The sequence below is a fragment of the Schistocerca gregaria genome, chromosome 1, assembly GCF_023897955.1.
Source record: "Schistocerca gregaria isolate iqSchGreg1 chromosome 1, iqSchGreg1.2, whole genome shotgun sequence".
NCBI classification, from domain to species: Eukaryota; Metazoa; Arthropoda; class Insecta; order Orthoptera; family Acrididae; genus Schistocerca; species Schistocerca gregaria.
Genome location: NC_064920.1, coordinates 809,793,495 through 809,817,352, shown reverse-complemented (window position 1 = coordinate 809,817,352; position 23,858 = coordinate 809,793,495). Strand labels below are relative to the sequence as shown.

The window sequence follows — 23,858 nt, the reverse complement described above, 5'->3', positions numbered from 1 at the left end:
ATCTGAAGATGCATCTCCACTGATTCCACTGATGCGTAACCGGTTGTGATTTTTTAATAAAAGTATTTTAACAGGTACTTAAACAGCCGTTACGTAAGATTTTATTCACCATAGTGCTCTGCTCAACCTCTAAAATAATTTGCACAGAAAAGTATTATGCTTTACAAAATGTCCTTTATCGCATGTGGCATATTCACCCTCTGTTCATAAATACGGAAACATTTTGTAAATGTTTTCTCCTGGTTCCCTACAGCCGCTGAAAACTTATTTGAATCTTTTCATACGTTTCATACATATAAATGGAAGCTCATTTACGTTTCCGTGTGCAATGTTCCTCGTTTCGAAATTCGTTTAACGGATCAAACGTGCCGTGTGATGCAACCGACTAATAGAAAAGCGGTTGCAGAAGCAGTTAGGTTACTGGATCCCCTCTAAAAACCTGTTTAATGCAGAAGCAACAGCAAACCAAACGCTTGTGCTCATAAAATGAGTGTATGTACAGTGACAATATCAGTTTATCGTCGTAATCAATGCTAAAACATGCTAAACAACTGAAGGAAATTTTCTTTGATTCATGAGACAGAAGTAATCGTAGGGTTTTAAGGAACAAGCGAACACACCTTTTCGAATGACGATTACACTCTAATATTTGCTAGTTTAGTTTGAATTAATTTATAAGTAAAAGATAAATTACGTAAATGCTGTGAAAGTATCAGGCGGTTTGCTTCTCTCCGCTCCCCCCCCCCCCCCCCCCCCCCCCCAAAAAACAAAAAAGTTTCACACGTGTGGATCTGCTGCAGGAAATTGGATACTGGCTCCAAAAATTTCTTTGCAAGAAGAGTCCCGTCAAATATGCTTCAGTCAGCAAGATTTCTTGGAGAAGTACCGAAAACTCAATGAAAATTGCTAAAAATAGTTAGCTTTGAAGGGAAATTATTCATCTGTAATGGACTACTTGCAACCATTTGTTAACGTTACATGCGTTTCGAAAATAATTGTTTATTTTCTGTTTAGAAAGCACTACAGAAAGGAAATTTCGTGACCAGTGCACAGTAAAGTAAGCGCTGTGTTTCGTCTGACCAGAACAGCACTCGACTAGGCTTGTTTCTACCAGGACGAGCTTGCCTTCTTGCTACTTCTAGCCGATTCATCCAGTCTATTATGCGGTTACCTGTAAGTTTAACACAGAATATGAAGCTTTGCGCAATGCTGGGTTTTCCATACATCATTTGTATGTTACCAGGAAGAAGTTTCTACGGGTAACCTGTAGTTGCAACTCAAGCCTCTGGGTTCATAGTCCACCGTATTGATAGTTATTTCTCTTTGGTCCCTGTGGTAAATAGAGTTCAAAGTATTTATTTCAAATAAATAAATGCTTTCTTTTATTTACAAGCCCTCTAGAGTTAAAATTGGATTTTCCAGGACCGGACAAGGAGCGTCGAACACGGAAGTCGTAACATGCGCCAACTTCCATTTCTGCACTTTCTGAAGTTGCAATAGGTTTTAAACATCAATTACTCAAAAACCAACCACCAAAATGCTGCTCTTCTTTGCTTATAGAACTGCTGTAATGGTAACGATCGGATGAAAGCAAGTAACTGTGTGAATGTAGGGTTATTTCTCATACATAATAAAGATATTATGCTATTAACACAGTTATTCTAAAGGAGAATAAATTCTTGAAACACAACTTTTTAGCACAATTAAGGAGTAAACAAGAAATGATTATAAAAATACACTGCTTCACACTTGCTAAGCAACAACAGCCAAATGCTACGAACAACTGCAAAATGCTACGGAACACCCACCCGATGATTGTAAAATGAGGGCAGGAGGGCGACCCGTGCGGCCGAGCGGCTCTAGGCGCTTTAGTCTGGAACCGCAGCATGTGCAGTAGTATGTTTAACGAAGGGTGTTGTGAAACCGACCAGTGCGATACTCCGTGTCGTATGGCATCATGTCTGCAGAACATAATTTGAGTGCTTATGACCGTGTACGAGCGGTTTGGCGGCTCGAAGACGGTCAAAGTGTCATTTCTGTGGCCACGGTAGTGGGAGTGTCCAAAAGTATCATCTCTTGACTGAAAATGGCCGCAGAAGGTGAAAATACTGTGCGGAAGCATTCAGGTGGTCGTATTGGCGAAAAGGACCAGACACGTCACTCCTGGGCAGATCACTGCAGACATTGCAACCGCCAACAGTACGCGTCTCTGCCAGAACCGTTTCACGGCGATTATATCAGGCTGTTTTGTATGTTCGGAAGCCTTTTAAATCTACCCCACTTCAACCACGCCATGGTCGACAAAGGGATCGTAGGTATAAAGAGCATGTTGAGTGGGGTCGTCAACAGTGGTCCAGAGTGGTGATCTCCGACGAATTCCACTTCCCTGTGGTTACTCATTCTGGACACTCGTTAGTGTGGAGAGGGAGGGTAACATGTTAGACACGACAGAATGTTCAACAACGTCATGTGTATGGTTTAGTCGGTATTTTTGTGCAGGCATTATACACAGTGGTCGAACACCGCTCTATATCTTTACCCGAGTACCATTACAGCTCAGCGGTACTGTTAGGAGATAATTCTGGATCATGTTCGCGTGTTTAGAAGTGTAGTAGGTCCCGACTTCCTGTTGATCGACAATTCGCGCCCATATTGGACCGCTAAGATGTCGGACACACTGGAAAGTGAAGATAACGAACATAGGGAATGGTTGCGTACTCCTCGGACCTAAACCATATAGAGCACGCCTCTTAAGACATGTTTCTCTACGAGCACCCCCTCCCCGAACCGTGCAAGAACTGAACAACGCCTTGAGAGAGCAGTAGGACAATATCCCCCAAGGACCTCTCAACGGTTGATAGCCAGTATGAATAACAGGTGCAAAATGTGCATTAGTGCTCAAGGAGAGCATATTCCATACTGAAAATCGGACATCGACCTTCATTGTGAAAGTCTGACCTTTCACAAACATGAATGTTTTTTGTGTTTGTTACCCTGCTTTCCCATGTGCTGAAGTCTCTACCATTTCTCGTTACAAATACACCACCCCACATCTGTTACATACGTACAGTGTTTCATGTCCCCCATAATTGTCCATGATTATTCCTATCCAACAATGTCTACATTACTTAGTAATTGTCAACCACTGCAAACTGTTTACTCTGAGAGTTTTACGATGTAATGGTGGTAGTAAATCTTTCCCATGCGACCACTTCCAGGAAACTGTGAATATCATTTCCAACTTCCGTGTTCAATTACAGGATAAGGCCGCCCTATTTCGAATTCTGATAACAAATTTAAGATTTTCATTTGAGTTAGTGTCGCATCTTCTTCTTTCACTAGACGTAATGCCTTTAAAGAGAGGGAGAGCACTTCATCAGAAGGATACTGTACCCCTTTTATAAGCGTTGATTTGGCGTTATTGGATATTCACATGACTTAAGACAAACGCTGGGGTGATCTCTTTGAAAAAGATACGGTCGATTTCCTTCCTTAACTTTGTTTCATCCTAACTTGAATTCCATCTTTAAACACCTCCTCGCCGACGGAACGTAAAACATTATTCTTTTCTTATTAGTTTCTCTATCTGCTTTGCAACTCTTTGTTTAATTAATGAAAAGACTGCTTCACTTACTCTGTTTTCATCTTCAGTTTTACGCGTGTATATATCCGTCATATGTATGGCAGTTTCAGAGCCACTTGAGAATGACTTAGCAAAAAAGCTGAAACCGGTAGTGGACTAAATAAAGTTTTACAGAGCTATGGGAGCAGTCTTTTCATTATTTTTTCATCATTTGTTCGGTAGGAAATGTCTGTCACAGAGTTAGTTTCTACATTGCATTTACTTATGTATTCATTCACAACTTGACGCTACAAGTCCTCAGCACAGCGGTACATGCTTGACACGCTTTGCTGAGGAATTTCAGGGTTCCACGAACACGCATGAAAACAGGTCGCAGTGTGCGGTCTCGAAATGTAGACTCGACAATGTAATCATGCAACCACTAAGTTATGTGTAAATTAACTGTGAGCTGTTTTTTTTTTTTTTATTATAGCACTGTTTACGAGGCTGCAAATTAAAGCCTCTATCTATCTGTGAGTCGTCTCACAGGTTTGAAAAATGTGTTGATCTTTTTCCAAAAAGAAATAGGATACACAACTAAGCCTGTTGTGAATTAACTTCAGTGAAAAATGGCTACAGTTGTGGGCGAAGAAGAAATTGCCTCGGACTGAGCGGTGGCCACCGACGCAGGACGTGATGAAGCGGGGCAGAAACAAGAACAATTAACCGGAAATTAGCCGGCCGCGGGAGCAGCGCTCAGCTCCTTTTGGGCGTTAATTAGCGGAGGAGTTTTATTTTCTACGGCGCTGTATCGCGATAAATTCTGTGTGGGCGGGACGCGCGCCGTAAAACACTGGGGCGCGGGCTGTCGGAGTGGGACCGCATCAGGCGGGCCGTCTGCAGCAGCGGCGTTTTCCATCACCGTGACTTCCTTACTCCGCCGAAATATTAAGACCGTGTACGTTTTCTGCGATAGACAGTAGCCATCACCAGACATAAAGTCACAAACGATTATCTCTACTTACTCATCTTTGTCTATTTACTCATCTTTGTCTATTTACTCATCTTTGTCTATTTACTCATCTTTGTCTATTTACTCATCTTTGTCTATTTACTCATCTTTGTCTATTTACTCATCTTTGTCTATTTACTCATCTTTGTCTATTTACTCATCTTTGTCTATTTACTCATCTTTGTCTATTTACTCATCTTTGTCTATTTACTCATCTTTGTCTATTTACTCATCTTTGTCTATTTACTCATCTTTGTCTATTTACTCATCTTTGTCTACTTACTCATCTTTGTCTACTTACTCATCTTTGTCTACTTACTCATCTTTGTCTACTTACTCATCTTTGTCTACTTACTCATCTTTGTCTACTTATCTTTGTCAAGTTTCTGTCTTTGGTGAATGTACGTCACTGTAAAGTTGCCATTGAGAATTTTTCTGCTAGTTGACACAACAGTTTACACATTGGATTCGTTTTCCGAGAGGAAAATTATTCAGAGTTTGGTAGTTTCCCTAAAACCTCCAGCTAATGTTAGTTCATTCAAGGAAACCACCGGTGATTTAGTTTCCTATAAGTATCAAAGAGAAAAGGCGTGAACGTAACCAATGTTCAAGGATAAGTTCTTGGGCCTGTTCCGACAGGCCGACAACAATGGAAAACGAGAAGCGATGTAGATCGTGGGGCATGTGTTCCGCATATCACTAATGCCCCCAGCCTTTATTCCAAGTAGATGAATTCTGATGATGTCGCTGCTTCTTTATTGGAGCAGTTGAAATGAGGTCTGGTTTCTCGAGGTTGACTCGGAAAAAGTCTGAGGCAGCGGGAATGGAACCCAGGTCGTTCCAGACCGAAGACAGAATTGGTAACCATCTGCGCTGTTGCTTTTTTCCGGCTACAGAGTCGGTCAGAGCTAGTGTTAAGTCACTACGTCTGTGGCTACGAGATGTTTCGCCCATACCCCCCTTTCAAATTGGAGTAAATAGACCTTCAAAATTTCTAACAAATGAAATCATCAGACATTCACATCCTCTATGTACTCCTGTTAAAAAATGCATACAGTCAGGATATCTTTGTACCATTTACCATTTTTGTTTCAAATGGCTGCTGCTCCGCCTGCTCGCATTATTTTGTGCTAAAAGTAATAGTTATATTACAACTGTAATTTCTAGTTAGTATTTCAGACGTCTTTCCAACTTTCTACAGGCTGTTAGGCTTGTGACGATCTTTTAATTTCGTTGGCTGTGAAGAGGGATTCTGATAACAGCAAATTAAGTTGAAGAATGCCAGGTCGATGTTAAATCTTTATATTTTAAGGTAAACCTGCAGTACTGAATTAATACAGTTTATTTACTTCTTACTAATACATAATTTCTTTCTGGCACGATCTAAATTTCCCCAGAGAATTAGACATAGGAAAAACTGTGCACCAGCATTAAAACTGAAATATTACTCTACTAGGGCATTCTTAGCATACATCATCACCTATCGAAGCACTCAGTAACTATATATGCAAACCGTTACAATGTCTGTTTTGATGTTTAATCTAATTTGTGTCCAATATTTTCAAAAAATGGAGGAAAGTTGTACAAAGTTAGCCTGATTGTACTGTACACAATTTACTTTATACACTCCTGGAAATTGAAATAAGAACACCGTGAATTCATTGTCCCAGGAAGGGGAAACTTTATTGACACATTCCTGGGGTCAGATACATCACATGATTACACTGACAGAACCACAGGCACATAGACACAGGCAACAGAGCATGCACAATGTCGGCACTAGTACAGTGTGTATCCACCTTTCGCAGCAATGCAGGCTGCTATTCTCCCATGGAGACGATCGTAGAGATGCTGAATGTAGTCCTGTGGAACGGCTTGTCATGCCATTTCCATCTGGCGCATCAGTTGGACCAGCGTTCGTGCTGGACGTGCAGACCGCGTGAGACGACGCTTCATCCAGTCCCAAACATGCTCAATGGGGGACAGATCCGGAGATCTTGCTGGCCAGGGTAGTTGACTTACACCTTCTAGAGCACGTTGGGTGGCACGGGATACATGCGGACGTGCATTGTCCTGTTGGAACAGCAAGTTCCCTTGCCGGTCTAGGAATGGTAGAACGATGGGTTCGATGACGGTTTGGATGTACAGTGCACTATTCAGTGTCCCCTCGACGATCACCAGAGGTGTACGGCCAGTGTAGGAGATCGCTCCCCACACCATGATGCCGGGTGTTGGCCCTGTGTGCCTCGGTCGTATGCAGTCCTGATTGTGGCGCTCACCTGCACGGCGCCAAACACGCATACGACCATCATTGGCACCAAGGCAGAAGCGACTCTCATCGCTGAAGACGACACGTCTCCATTCGTCCCTCCATTCACGCCTGTCGCGACACCACTGGAGGCGGGCTGCACGATGTAGATGCGTGAGCGGAAGACGGCCTAACGGTGTGCGGGACCGTAGCCCAGCTTCATGGAGACGGTTGCGAATGGTCCTCGCCGATACCCCAGGAGCAACAGTGTCCCTAATTTGCTGGGAAGTGGCGGTGCGGTCCTCTACGGCACTGCGTAGGATCCTACGGTCTTGGCGTGCATCCGTGCGTCGCTGCGGTCCGGTCCCAGGTCGACGGGCACGTGCACCTTCCGCCGACCACTGGCGACAACATCGATGTACTGTGGAGACCTCACGCCCCACGTGTTGAGCAATTCGGCGGTACGTCCACCCGGCCTCCCGCATGCCCACTATACGCCCTCGCTCAAAGTCCGTCAACTGCACATACGGTTCACGTCCACGCTGTGGCGGCATGCTACCAGTGTTAAAGACTGCGATGGAGCTACGTATGCCACGGCAAACTGGCTGACACTGACGGCGGCGGTGCACAAATGCTGCGCAGCTAGCGCCATTCGACGGCCAACACCGCGGTTCCTGGTGTGTCCGCTGTGCCGTGCGTGTGATCATTGCTTGTACAGCCTTCTCGCAGTGTCCGGAGCAAGTATGGTGGGTCTGACACACCGATGTCAATGTGTTCTTTTTTCCATTTCCAGGAGTGTATTTCTTTCTTCCATCTATTTATTCTTCATTGCCTTTATACTCTTCGGTTCCCGCTTTCACCATGCTCGCGTTCCCGTTCCGTCTTTAACGCTCTCTCACTCCCTCGTTAATTCTTTCAGTACCTTCTGATATCTTTACCACCACCACCTCCTCTTCCTCCTCCTCCTCCTCTTCTTCCTCCTCCTCCTCCCTGCACCCCGTCTCCTAATTCCTTCGTTGTTCTCTCCTTCTCTACACTCTCCTCTTCATTCTTTCGTTGCTCTTTCCTTTTCTACTCCCTTCTCCTCATTGTTTTGTTGTTGCGTCCTCCTCCATTTCTGGTTCCCACTCCCCACATTCCGTTACTGTTTTTATCCTGTTTCACACGTAAGAGCACTCAAAAGGACTTATGACTTTTACTGACAAACTGGAGCGTGGAACGAAAGGAAAATAATGTACAAAATTACTTGAAAGAAGTAGATTTCTCTGTGGCTACGAAGTGTTTCGCGACTGAGTCATTGAATAACACTTGTAAAACTTGCCACATAAAATTTGGATAAAATCCCAGTCCAAATTTGACGCGGCAAGTTTACCGATACCTTCTTACCTTAAATTTCTTTCCGTGTTCCTTCTGTGTGTGCGAATGGTATTGTGGGTGGAACTGGCTAAGAGACGGTAGAATTCCTAAGCTTTCGTCACGGCGTAGAGGGAGAGGTGTGTTTGAAGATTTGTGTGTTGTGGTGCTGCGGCTGTCTGAAGGCAGGAAACGTTACGCGCCTGGCGGCAGAGTCGCGGGTGTCGGACACGCTCTGGAGCGACAAAGGCGAGACGAATTGGCCGCGAGGGCGGCGTGTGGAGTGCATTCCTGGCGGCGACACGTGCAGCGCTAATCCCGCCGCCCGCTGCCACAGCACGCCAGACGGGACAAGCTTTGTCCCTGTCTGCGCAGCCATCACCGCCGTCGGCGACTGGACGGCTTCTTCTGCTCGCTGCAGCTGCTGCAGAGTGCAGACACAGTCATGCTCCAGGTTCAGTAGGCTGCACAGCAAATTCCCCTGGCTCTTTACATTCGTCGTCGTCGTCCATTAGAACTTTTAAGTATGAGCTAAACTGTAATATACCGATATCAGAGATTTCTGCGAAAGCTGCTTTTCGATAACTGCGATTTTTAGTTACAGTTTGTCACAGATTAAAATGGCAATTCACGGATTCACAACTTCGATTTCTCCGCACTCTACCATCGTTAAAATGCAATTTTTGCGACTAATAATCTGCGACTTCCGCTATTTATCACAGTAGATGTCATATTGTCATTAGTCGCAAGTAGCAACTAACAACCACTGGCAACTACATCTGCTAACTGGAATTTCTGGGCGCGTGAACTGTGACAATGTAAAGAAAATGATAGGTTCTCGCGTGCAAAGTGACTACTTTTGCGGTGTGCCATTAAAGTCGTTACCCGATTCGAGACGGATGATAAATGTGAAATAAACTGTGAGTGAATAAGGGTATTTCCATTTTCCTCTTGTTGTTAAAGATACCCCGTACCCCAAAATGTTCTATCATTTTTTGTGTGGTTGATGATTTGCAGCCAGCCCCCGTGGCCGAGCGGTTCTAGGCGCTTCAGTTTGGAACCGCGCGACCGCTACGGTCGCAGGTTCGAATCCTGCCTCGGGCATGGATGTGTGTGGTGTCCTTGGGTTAGTTAGGTTAAGTAGTTCTAAGTTCGAGGGGACTGATGACCTCCGATGTTAAGTCCCATTGTGCTGAGAGGTATTTGAACCATTTGATGATTTGCACGTGAGAAGATGTGGAGCACAGATCATCCAGTTTATATTGACATTGGGGATAGTTTTAAGTTCAATACTTGAAGACAAAAAGATTCAGGGGCTACCTGTGTATATAATAGTGCTGACAAAATTTGCATCTTACGTAGTGGACACCCCCTTCCCTCCCCGCCCCTGCCGCGAAGGGTAGCCGTGCGGTCTTGGGTGCCTTGTCAAGGTCCGCGCGGCTCCCCTCATCGGAGGTTGGAGTCCTCCGTTGTGTGTGTGTGTGTGTGTGTGTGTGTGTGTGTGTGTGTGTGTGTGTGTGTGTGTGTGTGTGTGTGTGTGTGTGTTAGTATAAGTTAGTTTAAGTAGTGCGTAATCTTAGGGACCGATGGCCTCTAATCTAATTTTTTTCCCACCCCCTCGTATTTTTCATAGTTTACGTGCAATATATGTGTATAATACGCATCAAAATACTCGTCGGAGCCTTTTCAGTTACCAACCCCTCGCTTTCTGATTTGCTTTGCATATTTAATTTTAACGACGAAAAGTGCATTAAGTGTGTTTAAATATAACGTGAACATACACATTTCGCTACACTATAGGTCAATCTGCTACCGCAGCCTCTGTTAGGCATTCATATTCGTCGGTTCCAGCAACTCTGAATCGACCTATAACTTTCAACCTAACCTGGACCTCAGACTACGCAACACAACCAAGATTTCAGGGGTGGGTCTTTACTGCTGCCACGTAAAATATGAAGTGCAAAATCTTTCTCAGAGCGAATTAGCTTCTTAATTTATTTCTTCGCGAATAGTTATGTTACACGCCCCGAATGAAACACAAGTTCTTATCACTAAGTACGAACTTTGCCCAACAGATGGCATATGGTGTTGAATGTTAAAAGTATAGGGCGAGGCAAATGAACGTGGGCCGGAGAACAGAGTTGAGGGTACAGAGAAACACAGTAGAGGAAAGGAAATACAATACTAACCTGATTATAGCAGATGTTGAAACTGGCCACCATTCGTCCCTTGGCTCTATTAGGTGGATCGAAGCTAGACTCCTAGACTCGATGCAGTTTCATCCGAAATGTTCTGCCGCAGTTCTTGAAGACAATGAGGGTCGTTCCGACACCTTACACTTGAGGGCTCCCCTCGTTTAGTAACCGCACACTGACAGATCAGGTGACCTGGGTGGCCAGCTCGGGCCACGACCAGACTGACTTCTGCTAAGAACTCTGTCAGGCAAACTGCCTATTGGCTTCTGTCTCAGATTCTTCGGCCGGTTCACACCGGCAATGGAGGGTGAAGCTTTGACAATGCCAGCCACTCGTGATGGCGAAACGTCAGAAAAATCATTAGGTGAACGTCGGCCGAAGAACCCGAGTCAGAAGCCAATAGGCAGTTTGTCAACAAGTGGCCCCGAAAGCCTTAACAATTTTGAACTCTGTCAGGCTTGACGATTGTGTAAATGTGCTCCAAGTTTCGGCCTACTGTTTGAGCAGTTGCTCCCCCTGTTACATGACATAATGTTCTTAGGAAGAAGTGGGAACTTTAAATGCGGCTTTTAGTTGCTACTTGTGACTTTTAGTTGTGATTATAATCTGTGCAAGACACTGCGAAGTTGGTGTTGTGAAAACTGGTACTTCTCGGTCAGTATGATTTGCAAATGATACGTGCCTATTCTTATCGGGTATGCTCCCGTTCTGCGACTATACTAACAGCTTGTTCCATCGACGGCATGGTCTTCCTAAATCTCTCCTTACTTGGGGTTCATATTGGGTAACTTGTGTTAACATATTCTACAGTATTCTAGTAACATGGTAGTGGCGCTTAGCTTGGTACGTCTCTGTATGTCACGTAATAATGCTTCTGGATAACATAAAATCTGATGTGCACTATTTTTATGATTTTGGCGAATATTCAAACATTCTCCTCTGCATAGAATAATGAAGGCAGCGGTTTGTCCTCTATTAACGCCGAGAAAGGTGGTTTCTTTTCACTGAAGATTCCCTGTAAGCCGCCACTGTCTTTCAGGTCTTTAGAATGTTCGAAGTTGACAGTCGGCCAATCTGGGAACGCTGCTGTGCTCTTTCCAATCTATACCTTGTTCCCTACAATTCTCGTGTGATACTTTTTCCCCATTTGCCTACCATTACATCATACATGATAGGTATGTGACGTTCAGAGCGTTGCTATCTTGGCGAAGTTGTTTTTCGCGTGGCCACACCATTTTACACACTTCAGCAAGTGTTTGAGTTTCTGCGTTTGTATCTACGAACATAACTGCCCCCTGTAAAATGCTTCCACCAGAGTACAGAAATTGTTTCGCATCTAGAGGCTGGTGTGGGAGAGACTCTGTGGAAAGCTGGTCAAAGTTACCATTCACACGATCTTTCGAAGTAACCGATCCTTTCTTGAGAGCAGCCTGTCAGTAATTTTTGTCAACATTGAAAGAATATCCAGTCGGAAAGAAATATTAGTGAGCGACTTGTGCTTGATTTATACGAGTAGTTTAGTATGATCTTCCAGATCTCCACCAGAAGGGAGAAGGTAACAGTTTGATACTCGAAACGACTCTTACCAGTTGTTTCTGTTAATGTGATTTCACAAAGCCGGCCTCTGTGGTCGAGCGGTTGTAGACGCTTCAGTCCGGAACCGAGCTGCTGCTACAGTCACAGTTTCGAATCCTGCCTCGGGCATGGATGTGTGTGATGTCCTTAGGTTAGTTAGATTTAAATAGTTGACCTCAGATGTCAAGTCCCATAGTGCTCAGAATCATTTGAACCACTTAAATGGTTTAGCCTCGTTTTGCTGCTTAATACAGGTGCCACTGCTTGTCCTAGGTATTACAGCATGAAGTGAATGGATAACTTAATATGTGAACGCTTTGTTTAGTAGAATTAACGATTTATAGTTCAGACTGACTTTCAGTGGGTATGTTTCAGTCAGTTACCAATTTATTTAGTCATTTGACTCACGGACTTCGGCAAGCGTTTCTAGTTAACACAACTTGAGCAGCTCGTGTGTCACGTCTCTTAATGTTTCGTGTAGGCGACCATAGTGAGTGAGAATTTATTGCAGTGTTATTGCTTTAAATATGTAATCGGTTCTGCGATAACACGATGTTATTTGTCCTTTTACAGCTGCCCTATTCCCTAGTAAAATATGCCGAATACGGCATCAATAACACGTTCCTAGTGACACAAAATAAAGTAGCTAACCTTAAAAAATTCTTACGTCAATCAGTAGTGAAGTCATTGGTTACGGTTGCAAAGACGGCAGTTTTCTTGATTTGTAATGGTTTAATGTTACGTACTTTCCAAAAATACCAGCTTGTGTGCATCATTATAATCTGCTGTACTTCCTGGGAATAAAACACGTAGATCATCGTTCCTCTTCGAAGCAGGTTTATTCTCGTGTGTTCTGCACTTGAGCTGTATCGTAATGGGCTTTCCACTCGCACAAGGGAAGGGGGCAAAAGGAAAACGAAGAAACCAGTAGCAGCGGCAGCTGGGGCAGAGTGCAGATTAATCCAGCTTAAGCTAATTTCGGGGTAAGTTATTAAGTCCTGCGCTAGCGCGCGGGCCAGAAAAAGCGGTCCCGGACGAGCCGAAAGCTTCCGGCACGGCGAGGCAGCCGGCGAGAGCCTGCCAGCCCTGCTCTAATGTACCGTGGACGGACGGTGCCCTGACTGATACGGCGTAATTACGTTCATCAGCCCGCGGACGCCAGTTACCGTAGCTTCTCGTCATGAATTCTCCTCTGCTGCCGCTAAAACTTGGTGTCAGTCTTCGTTTCCGGGTAATTTCGGCGGTGAGTCTTTGACCGCTTCCTTAACGTCCTAGATGTCCGGTAACGGTTGAGAGGTTACATACACCACACTCTGCATTCGTAGGTGGCGAATTGCCTATGGTATTACCACGACTTTTCAGTTTCTGTTTACCTGGAGAAAGAAGACGAACGCTCGAGAACTGCAATCGTGAGAACAGGGCGCATGTGTGCGGTGTAAGCACGCTTGCGAAACGCATTGGGGACCTTGTGAAGGAGGGGGACATGCACATGCTGATGCGTTGTTCTGCGGCAGGCCAGTATGTTGACAACACCACCAAACACAGCTTCTCAATGTTCCAACCTGCCAAAGTCGGAACGGTGATCAAAGTCAGTATAGCCTCTTAACGGGTCGTTTTATACAGACTTTCAGGGTGCATGAATGGAGGAACGACTAAACTTAATTCTGTGTGTAACGGTACGCAATATAGTGCTGTTTATGGGTCTGAAAAGTCGAGTGTTCAGCACTTGTCATGCTCCGTTGTAAACGTAGACGAGCTCGGCAAACTTGGCGAAACGGATGATTTTCAAGATTAACGGCGGCTGCCAGAAAACTGGTCTACGTTATTTCATTTTCGTTAATCTTCGCTGAGGTTCTTATTGCGACGAATATTCAGAGATATGTGACTTTGGCGGTCAATGAGCAGGTTACAGAGTACAGATCAAAAGGTGTGGTTATTTCTCGTTTTGCCGGCCGCGGTGGCCGTAGTTCTGGCCCTGCCGTCCGGAACCGCGGGACCGCTACGGTCGCAGGTTCGAATCCTGCCTCGGGCATGGGTGTGTGTGATGTCCTTAGGTTAGTTAGGTTTAAGTAGTTCTAAGTTCTAGGGGACTTACGACCTAAGATGTTGAGTCCCATAGTGCTCAGAGCCATTTGAACCAACCATTTCTCGTTTTTCGCTAGTATTATTTGAGTAACGCAGCGACATTTATTGCAGGCAATCCCGTTTGTATGCGAGGAAAGCCAACTTGCACTGCGAATCAGGTTCTATGTGTAATTTAGAACTTACACAGTCACAAAAATCTGGATGAATTATACTGCGGGATAGCAGTAGCCGGGCAATAGACTGAATATATAATACTACAGGTACACCACATTACCTTTAAAGTTGGAGTCTCTAGAAACACGTGCCATAACTCTTCTGTATTTTCTACCGACTGAAATTCGCTGCTGGGATACTGACCTCTCTGAAGTCACTGCTACCACCGAATCTCTTCTTACACATTGCCGTCTCCTTTGATACTCCCTACACACCACATTGTGATCTGTAAGTGTAAGATACCAGCAGTATGCTCGGTGATCCTATACGTCCCATCGAAAGTAGTGGAGAGATGGGTTTGCGCGCGACGTGTGGGGCGTTGCATTTGATCATCCAGAAGAATCATTCACCAATTCGCACATCAATATTTTCATCCTTCTTGTGGTTGGTACTAAAAAATGTTTTTCAACAGAAAAAATCAAATGCAATCAGATACCAGACATCTCTCACTACTTTATAGTCGGCCCATCGGAAAGTTCTGACACATTCTAATAGAGTGCATGACTGCCGAATAACAGGTTGCATTACATGCATCATTTTGTTGGCAGTCTCTATCTGCAACAGTGCTGTCTGTTTGAATAGTGAAGTGTTATTTCTTTTACCAAGTCTCGTAGTAGACTAGTATTATAGCCTTAAGAAATAGTTTGGTTAGGACTTTTTAACTCAAAAGTCGGTAATCATGAATTACTCTATTCGGGTTTTGGAAATCAATACCTTTTGTCGCTATAGACGAGCCTATATTTCCCCGTGAACTTCGACTGAAAGTGGGAACTGTACCATTAATATGATGCTGCAAGGTGGTGAATGTTTTAATCTTTCCATTAGACAACTGATAACCTAGAAGGAGCTAGAACATCATACACCTTTCACTGCAGCATTTCAAAAACAGAACAAAAGGTCCTTATTTGATTGTCTTTCGCGTCGTATTGTACCCCATCAGTTCTAAACAAAATCGTGAAAACCTTTGTCTATGATGCCTAACACATAATACAGAAATCTGTAAGATGTGCTCTCCGTTGAAAGTGAAAAACGTTTTCAGGGGAAAGTAGTGAAATACATATAGAAACGATATTCAGGATGTAGGAGCGGATATGGTTATAACCTAAAACCTACACAATTTGCTGACCTTTATTGTGACTTTCTCCACTATCCTGCAGACTGATGCCATATCACGCACAACTCCACTCAGGAAAATACAAATTTTGGTATAGAAGTTCATATTGTAATTCAGATTAACATTATCGCAAAAAATAATTAGAAGTAAACTTTACTCCAAACTTTTCAAGAACGCTATACACTGTCCACGTTAAGATCTATAACCCGAAAACTGCTGCAAAGTGTATCGTGGATGGCACCTTTCATTGTGTAGTATAATATAGTGTATTCTGTGTCATTAATGGGTGGAGCATGGGACAATTCCTCCGTGAAACATGTTAATTGTCTTATTTTATCTTCCAGTTCGAAAGAGCTGCCGGTAGTAGACCAAAGAGTATTGCTGCATAAAAGTATCCTACCTCCAGATCGTGTAATGCACTTCTCGTCGTTTATGAATAATAAAATAAAAAGCAAAGGACGAAAGCCAAATTGAACAGCATTGTAAGATATAATGTGGTGTATATACTAGTCTATCTTGTTAATTATTCAATCTACCATGTTCCTTCAAATTTTTAAATTCAATATTTTCAGAAAGCTATCTTCAGACTCACTAAACTTTATGCAGCAAACACCGTCTTTATCTGACGCAGTTCTTAGACATTTATAATTTGGTATACGGAAGATGTATTTCAGATTGTTTTCCAATCAATGTCCTGTTAACATTCGTTCATGTCCGTATGACTATCGCAATACCATTGTGCGTAAGTTTTCAATTGCCCAAGTCAGTTCATCTGATATCGAAACCACACACAGCCGCGCGGGGTAGCCGTGCGGTATCAGACGTCTTGTCACGGTTCGTGCGGCTCCCCCCACCCCCCCTCGCACCCACCCCCACCCTCTCCGTAGGAGGTTTCAGTCCTCCCTCGGGCATGGGTGTGTGTCTTGTCCTTAATGTAAGTTAGTTTAAGTTAGATTAAGTAGTGCGTCAGCCTAGGAGGGACCGATGAGCTCAGTGGTTTGGTCCCATAGTCCTTACCACAAATTTTCAACGCACACGCTTGTCCAGTACTCCTATCTAGCGTACAGAAACTGCAGTTTACTGTAGAATCGAACCTGCCATTGGCTGAACCTTCCTCATTACTCACGATGTGGCTGACTGCGGTTTTGATTCGTTGTTCACTATTTACGTAAACAGGAAATACCAACGCGTTTGTTTGCATGGCCATCCTCCGCAGCAAGCACAAAAATGAATAGACGTTAAGTCTCAACAAATAATTCATTAGGTTCACAACATGTACATAAACAAACGAAAGGTGGTGAGACACGTAGTGAGCTCGCAGTAGTTTAGTCTTGAAATCACATCTTTCGATGAAATATCTGTAATTAGTGATCGAAGACTGGTAGTGTATCGCAACAATTAGGGCAAAAAGATGAAAAATGGGAAGAAAAAAGTTCGGAACATAAAAACATATTTATATTTCGTAAAAATAACTGTAGTGCGACCTCTGGTGATCAGATGAGAGGAAATGCACCGCCTATGAAAAGCGTGAAGAACTGTTAGTAAGCGTTTATTTTCATAAAAAACGAGACGTGAAGTATTTCATAATCTACATATAACACGTATCATAAAATTGTATGATTCTAGATCTCACTGATGATGCCTTAAAGTGAAAAAGGCGAAACCCGTTTGGGAGAAATAAAATACAGTGCTGCAAGATAAGTCGGTTCTTGTGTTAAAAAAAAAAAAAAAAAAAAATTTGAAGTACCGGATTTTAACTTTTGTGAAGCGCACGACTTTTACCAGCTGTAGTTTTTAGCACGTGTTTCTGTGGATATTCCGAGCTCAAGCTTGTTAAAAAACGTGATGTAATGAGTCAGATAGGGTGAGGAAACTAAAATGATTACATTCCAAATTTCCTCATTACTTGCAACGGAGACGCTTGTCATTATTTTGCAAAACGTGTACGTATTTAGTATCTCGGTTATGAAAGCGGCAACGCCCGCCGGCCATTGTTTCGACGTTAATTACGTCCAATTACGCCGCTCGTAGCGCCGCGAGCGGACGAGAGGCGAGTATGAGTTAGGAGGCCGCCGCTTAGCGCTAGCGGCTTCCGCTCAGGAGACAATAAGCGGCCGGATTCCAGCTCGGCGCCAACATTAGCATACGAGGCGTCCCCACCCCACCCCACACCACACCACACCACACCACACCACCCCACCCCACCCCCTGCCTTCACGCTGTCGGGCTGCCGCGTGACTGGGGCTACTCGCCTATCCGCTGCTGCCGCTAACTTCTTTTTCCTCTTCCTCGCTTATTTCGTTCTTTCCCCTTGCGCAGGGATTTTTTTTATCGATTCCTCTTGTGCTCTAACTCGTCATCCCTGTGCCACCCTCACGCCTTTATGCTGTTTTTGACCTATAAAGCATGACGTTTGCGCAGCGTCTAACACTCCCAACACGAGCGGTATTTTTCTTCTCGGGAGGGTGTCCAAAAATGATGGGATGTCGTCAGTTTCGACACGTTATCACAACTGTAACACTGAAGTGTAGCAAATGCCACAACAGGTTAGCAAGCAAAGAATGAAGTAGTACATGATAGCGAGAGCAGTTGATCTTCAACAAAGTTCGGATCCAGCCGTGCAGTCGAAAAGATTAATTTAAATTGTAGAATGAAGGCTTTAATTTAAAACTGAGTGAGGGAGAGGTACTGGATGGAAATAATTTCGGGAAAAGGAGAGAGCAATCAATTTTAGGAAAAAAACCATTATAGTCCGTACTAGGATTTTCGTATAAAACAAGTGAAGTGACTAAAGTGACATTCTATTCATCTTCGTTTGAGAACACGGCAACTGTTTTCGTAAATTACACTGTTGGAAATATTGCAATGAGTCACAAGTTTTTTTAGAAACGATTTTATTGTATAGTTACTAGTTTCTGGCCTGAGCCATCGTTAGACGATAGCTTTGATTTCTTGACAAGTTTTACATTTGTGTCTGCATGAAAAGCTCTCCTTTATGTTTCAACAGAGAGGTCTGATTTTCGATCCACGCTGTGATCCAAGATCTCAAATAAATACAAGAAAGAAAATCTGATCCCTCTCTTATAATACGTAGAGAAGAACGTTCCATGAAGACACAAATGTACGACTCGTCAAGAAATCAACGCTAGTCTCTGACGATGGGCTGAGGCCCGAAACTACTGACAGTACAATAAAATCATTCCTAAAGACCTTCTGGCTGGTTGCAGTATTTCCTACAGCGTAAAGTGACATGGCATAATATAATGCTGAGACGTGTAGTGGCATGGTGAAAGAATGTGACTCGGAAAAGCCGAAGATGGGAGTTCGAATTCGTGTCGACGGCGAGGTCATTAGAAACAGAACTCGGTCATTAGCATCGTCATTTTCCTTCTGTTTACGTCACTTGCAACCTATCAGAATAATAGCTGTTTGCATACAGATTTTTCCTTCGCGTTATCACATTGAAAATTACGGTTGAACGTTGTAAACATTTAGTAAATCATAGTAAAATGCACTCCCGAATTACGGTTATTCCCCTTCCTCACGAGCCTCGAGCACCAAAACTCCTCAAACTAGACAGTATCCTTGATTACCTGCCGGCGTGTGTCACCGTGCGGTTGTAGGCGCTTCAGTCTGGAACCGCGGAACAGCTACTGTCACAGGTTCAATCATTTCTCGGGCATGAATGTGTGTACTGTCCTCAGGTTAGTTAGGTTTACGTAGTTCTAAGTTCTAGGGGACTGATGACCTCGGATGAGAAGTCCCATAGTGCTCAGAGCCATTTTTGAACCTTCATTACCTGGCTCTAGGAGATACGACAGAGGTCATTTAGGCCACCGGCTGACAATTTACCGTTGAACTATCCGTAACAACGGTTTCCACAGCTGCCTTTGCCTACAGTTATCTTAAGCGAGCGAAACCTCGCGCTACAAAATTAATTATGAAGACTGAATGAAACCCACTTAATGGAAGATACATGGTTACGCGGCGACGAGAAGAGGTCAGAAGTTGTTTCTAAGCATAGCTCGGTGGTGACATTGGACACGTCATGTTGGCTGAAACATGCATTTACTCGTAATACAGTTTGTTTGGTTGTGTAGACAGCCAAGAAACAGCAGCACATCCAGTCTACATCTAACTGATGAAGGAGTGGTTACATTATGAAAGGTACCACATTCTGGTATCAATATCACATCCCGCGCAAAATTTCAAGAAATAGCTTGAACGTATTTTATCTTCAACATATGTTACGAACAGATATGGACATCGGATTGAAGCGTCCGAGAGAAATAAAACGATCGCCACCGATTTTGCATTGGCAACAGCAATAACCACCACCTCTATGGCCTAGACTTGATTCCTTCCCAGGGTGAACGGTGTCGCGGTGGGATACTGCGAGGACTTCTGTCTGTAATGAGGTGCCACGTAAAGCGTATCAGTTCTGTCTTCAGCACGCCGTTGCCCGCGGCCGGCGCTTCACAGTGGGAAGGTGGACGCCGTCTCCTGCGGTTGACACGCGAGATGGGCTGATGTCTGTTTCGCACGCAACGTTTTCTGCTCCTCTCTTTCGCGCTGCTGTGTCCCCTTGCTTTTGTTTCCTTTATGATGGTCGCTTCTCTCGCGTTTCCTGTGTCGCCTTCGACTCGACGAGGCTCTTCCCACGATATCGTATAATGGTGGACAGATGGCCTCGTTTCGCAACACAACAGTCCAGATCTTCCATCAGCTCGAACAAAGTAACTTCTCCAGTGAAGACACATAAAGGAGTCCATACCAGAAGACGCACGCTTAGGCTGCTGTCTATTGGCGGCCTCGTTTAAGTGGTGTGAAGAAAGAAGTCAACAGTGATTCAGAAGTAACACATGATTTTACAGTTAAGATAGACTTAAAACTACTAATTATTCTGACGACATGGTGTTGTTGAAGAGGAAGACAGTAAGGAAACTTGCAATACTTCTTAAATACGGTGGATAAAGAAGGGAAGAATGTATATGTACTATATTGTCAAAATGCTTTACCCGCCATGTTTTTCCAAGGTAACAGAATTCCAAAACTTCGTCTTGCTCGCCAATTTTGATGCTAAGTTTGTCGTTAATTTCGTTTCTGGTACTCTTCATTGTTTTCATTTTTCTTCAGTTAACTCTAAATCGGTATTATGTACTCATTAGATCATTCAACGGGTCATGTAATTCTTCTCCACTAATCTCTGAAAATAGCATGTCATAAGCGAATCTTATCAATGATACCATTTCACAATGTATTCATTCCCATTCTTGAATCTTTCTTTTATTTCCGTCATTGCTTCTCCGGTGTAAAAATTTAACAGTGAGGGCGATGTGCAGATTGAACAGTGAGGGTGAGAGGCTGCCTGTACCCTTTTTAATACGAAAATTTCATTCTTGACCTTCTATTCTCATAGTTCGGTCTCCGTTCTTGTGAGTGTTGTACACTATCCCTCTTCCCCTACAGCTTACTCCTATTTTTCTCATAATTTCGAACATGTTACATCATTTTACACTCCAGAACGCTTTTTTCAGGTCGACAAATCCTGTAATCGTGTCGTGTTATTTCTTAACTTTTGCTTCCATCAATTGAAACGTCAGAACAGCTTCTGGTGCCCTTAGATTTACGAAAGCCAAAGCGATTGTCGTCTAACATATCCTCAGTTTTCTCTTACCTCGTTTTCTACTTTATTCTTGACAGCAAGTTGGATGCATGAGCCGTCAAACTGAATGCGCAATAGTTCTCACATTTCTCTGCGCTTGGTATCATCGGAATAGTGCTCGTGATACTTCTCCGAAAGTCTGATGCTATGTCTTCAGACTCACACATTCTACACACCAACTTGAATAGTCCCTTGTCTGCCACTTCCCACAGTGATTTCAGAAATTCCGAAGGAATTCATCCTGAGTCGTTCAAAGCTATATTACACTCTGACTGTAATAATCTATCCCTTACATCGTCCATTCCTACCTCAGTTACATCAACAGACATGATCTCTCCCTCTTCATAAACCTGAACGTACTATTTCCACCTATCCGCACGCTCCCTCCTGCGCAAAAAAAGAGTAATTCCAATGGCTCTTATTAGTGTTTACGCCCTTGCTCTTAATTTCACCAAGCCTGAATCAGTCATTCAGACAACTATTTCTTTTTGATTTCTTCACTTTTTTTCTGGAGCCATTTCGCCGTGGCTTCCCTGCATTTCCAGCTTATTTCTTTCGTAAGTGACCTATTTCTGTATTCATGAATTTCACTAAACATTTGTACCTACTTCTTTCGTCGATCAATTGTTACCCAAGCATTCTTAGCAATTATCTTCCTTCTACACATGTTTGTTCAGTTTCTGTGATTCCCCTTTTTAGAGATGGTCATTCCTTATCAACTGAACTGCTTACTGTGATGTTAGTTATCATAGTACCTGTATAATCAGAATTTCATCTTTACACAGTGATCCTTCCGATCGTTTCTCTAAAACATTAGGCTACAGTTCATCATTACTATATTGCGATCCAAGTGTTTATCTGCTCCTGGGTACGTCTACAATCCAGTACCTGATTCCGAAATCTCTATCTGACCGTGATGTAATCCAAAACTATCTCCAGGTTATTTTCATGTATGTCTCTTCCTCTTCCGATTTTTTGAACCGTATCTTTGCTATTACCAACTGAAATTTATTGCAGAACTCAGTCTTTTTCCCCTCTCATTCCCACTACCAAGCTCGTATTGTCCTTTAACCCAATCTTCTTCTCCTTCCCCTGCAACGGTATTCCAAAACCCCTTGAATATTAGATTTTTTATCTTCCATATACTTTCTGCACCTCTTTAACTTGTTTCGTCATATATACTTAAAGTATTGTTGTTGGGGTTGGTTGGTTGTCGATTCTTATGAAAGCAACACTAGGACCGAACTGTTCGCATTAACTCACTCTCTGCCTAACTATCCTATTGGTAACAAATGCTACTCGCGTCACATACTTTACTGCTGTTGATAATATTACTCTAAATTTGTCACATCAAAAATCTTTATCTTTATTCCATTCTACTTCACTGACCTCCTTTATGTCTAGAGTGAGCCTTCTTATTTCCTATTTTTCAGATTTCCTGTCTTTCCTGCTGCATTGAAACTACTGAAATTTCACGCTCAGTCGCAATATGTTCACCGTTCATTAGTCATTCAGTCTTTATTTCATAGTTAACTCCACCTTGGAAGTACTCCGTTTGATATACCATACTGATGGTCTAAGGCGTGGCTCTACTTCCATAACGTAGCTGGTCCTCTGTTTAGAAAAGACGAAGAACTACTCGTAGTCAGATGTATTTGTCGCGTGAGGATGCAACTTACGAAACAGGTTTTATGTTAGTACAAAAGATGCATATGTAATCACATCTTAATCAAACGTTTTTATTCTTCTTACTTTAATTACAACGCAGTGCTGTAGTTCATAGCGCTGTTAAATTAGTTGTCTCAGAGGGTAAGACTCTAGTCTCCCACCGTCAACAGCAGGGTTCAGATCCCCTCCTGACTTCTCCAGATTTAGGTTTTTCTGTGGTTTCACTCTATCACTCAATAGGAATGCCTGAACAGTTCCCTCGAGAAAGCCACCACCGGTTTAGTGCTCCATTCTAGTTCGATACGAGTGAGTGGCCCGTCCCTAAAGACCTCATGATCAAACCCAAGTTTCCCTTCGTCATTTTTAGCGTTGGAACTATTGTCAGCGCAGCTTTGTTACACAATTTTATCTTAACAACCGTTTGTTTAGAATATTCTGAAAATATGAACAGCAAAAATTAGCAAGTTACTGAATTTCCATTTCTTCTCCTTCTGGATTGAGTCTAATTTATTCCTAGCTTTGTTTACACTGTATTTGGACTCCTAGGCTAAGAATATGAAGCATCCTTTTTACGTCGCGTTTTACCATTTAGTCTACACAATTGAAAATCTGAACGTCAGCCACTAAACTATAAAAGAACTCACTTCGCTGTACCTCCTATAGCTATTACCTTCACGTAAAAAAATAAAAAAGAGGGAGAGTGATTTCTGATGGAGGACAATTATAATTAGGGATTGAGATTTAACTAAAAAGACACTACGAACCTATCTACATTATGTCTGATTTCACAGCCGTGTAGCACTTCGTCGTATGTTGTCCGGTACCGAAACGTCCATGAAACAATTAATTGCATGGCAGTATCTTCTACAGCTATTTTCTTTTTCACGACACAATGCAAAATAACTAGCCACGTGGTGACCACGTGAAACGACCGACCGAGGCAACTACTTCTCGTGTGTCAGGTAGCTAGTTTGGGCTTGTGGCTAGTTTTTGACGTAAACAAAAAAGCCTCCCCCCTCCCCTCCGCACCCAGCACGCGTGTGCTCGCCTCTGCTCTGACAATTTCACGCTATTCTTCCATAATGGATTCGATCCGCCTCGGATCAGATCCCGCACGAAAACTAGACTGGGACAGCCTTCTTCTTCGGCGTCAGCTGCAGAAAAAGTT

The 23,858-nt window shown here is 43.3% G+C and overlaps 1 protein-coding gene across 1 annotated transcript in view; it reads left to right on the top strand.

Annotated features, from left to right (window-relative positions):
- The window catches only part of LOC126270700 (fringe glycosyltransferase), a 570,474-nt gene that overhangs the window by 276,356 nt on the left and 270,260 nt on the right, over positions 1-23,858 (top strand). The gene's annotated exons all lie outside the window — the stretch shown is intronic.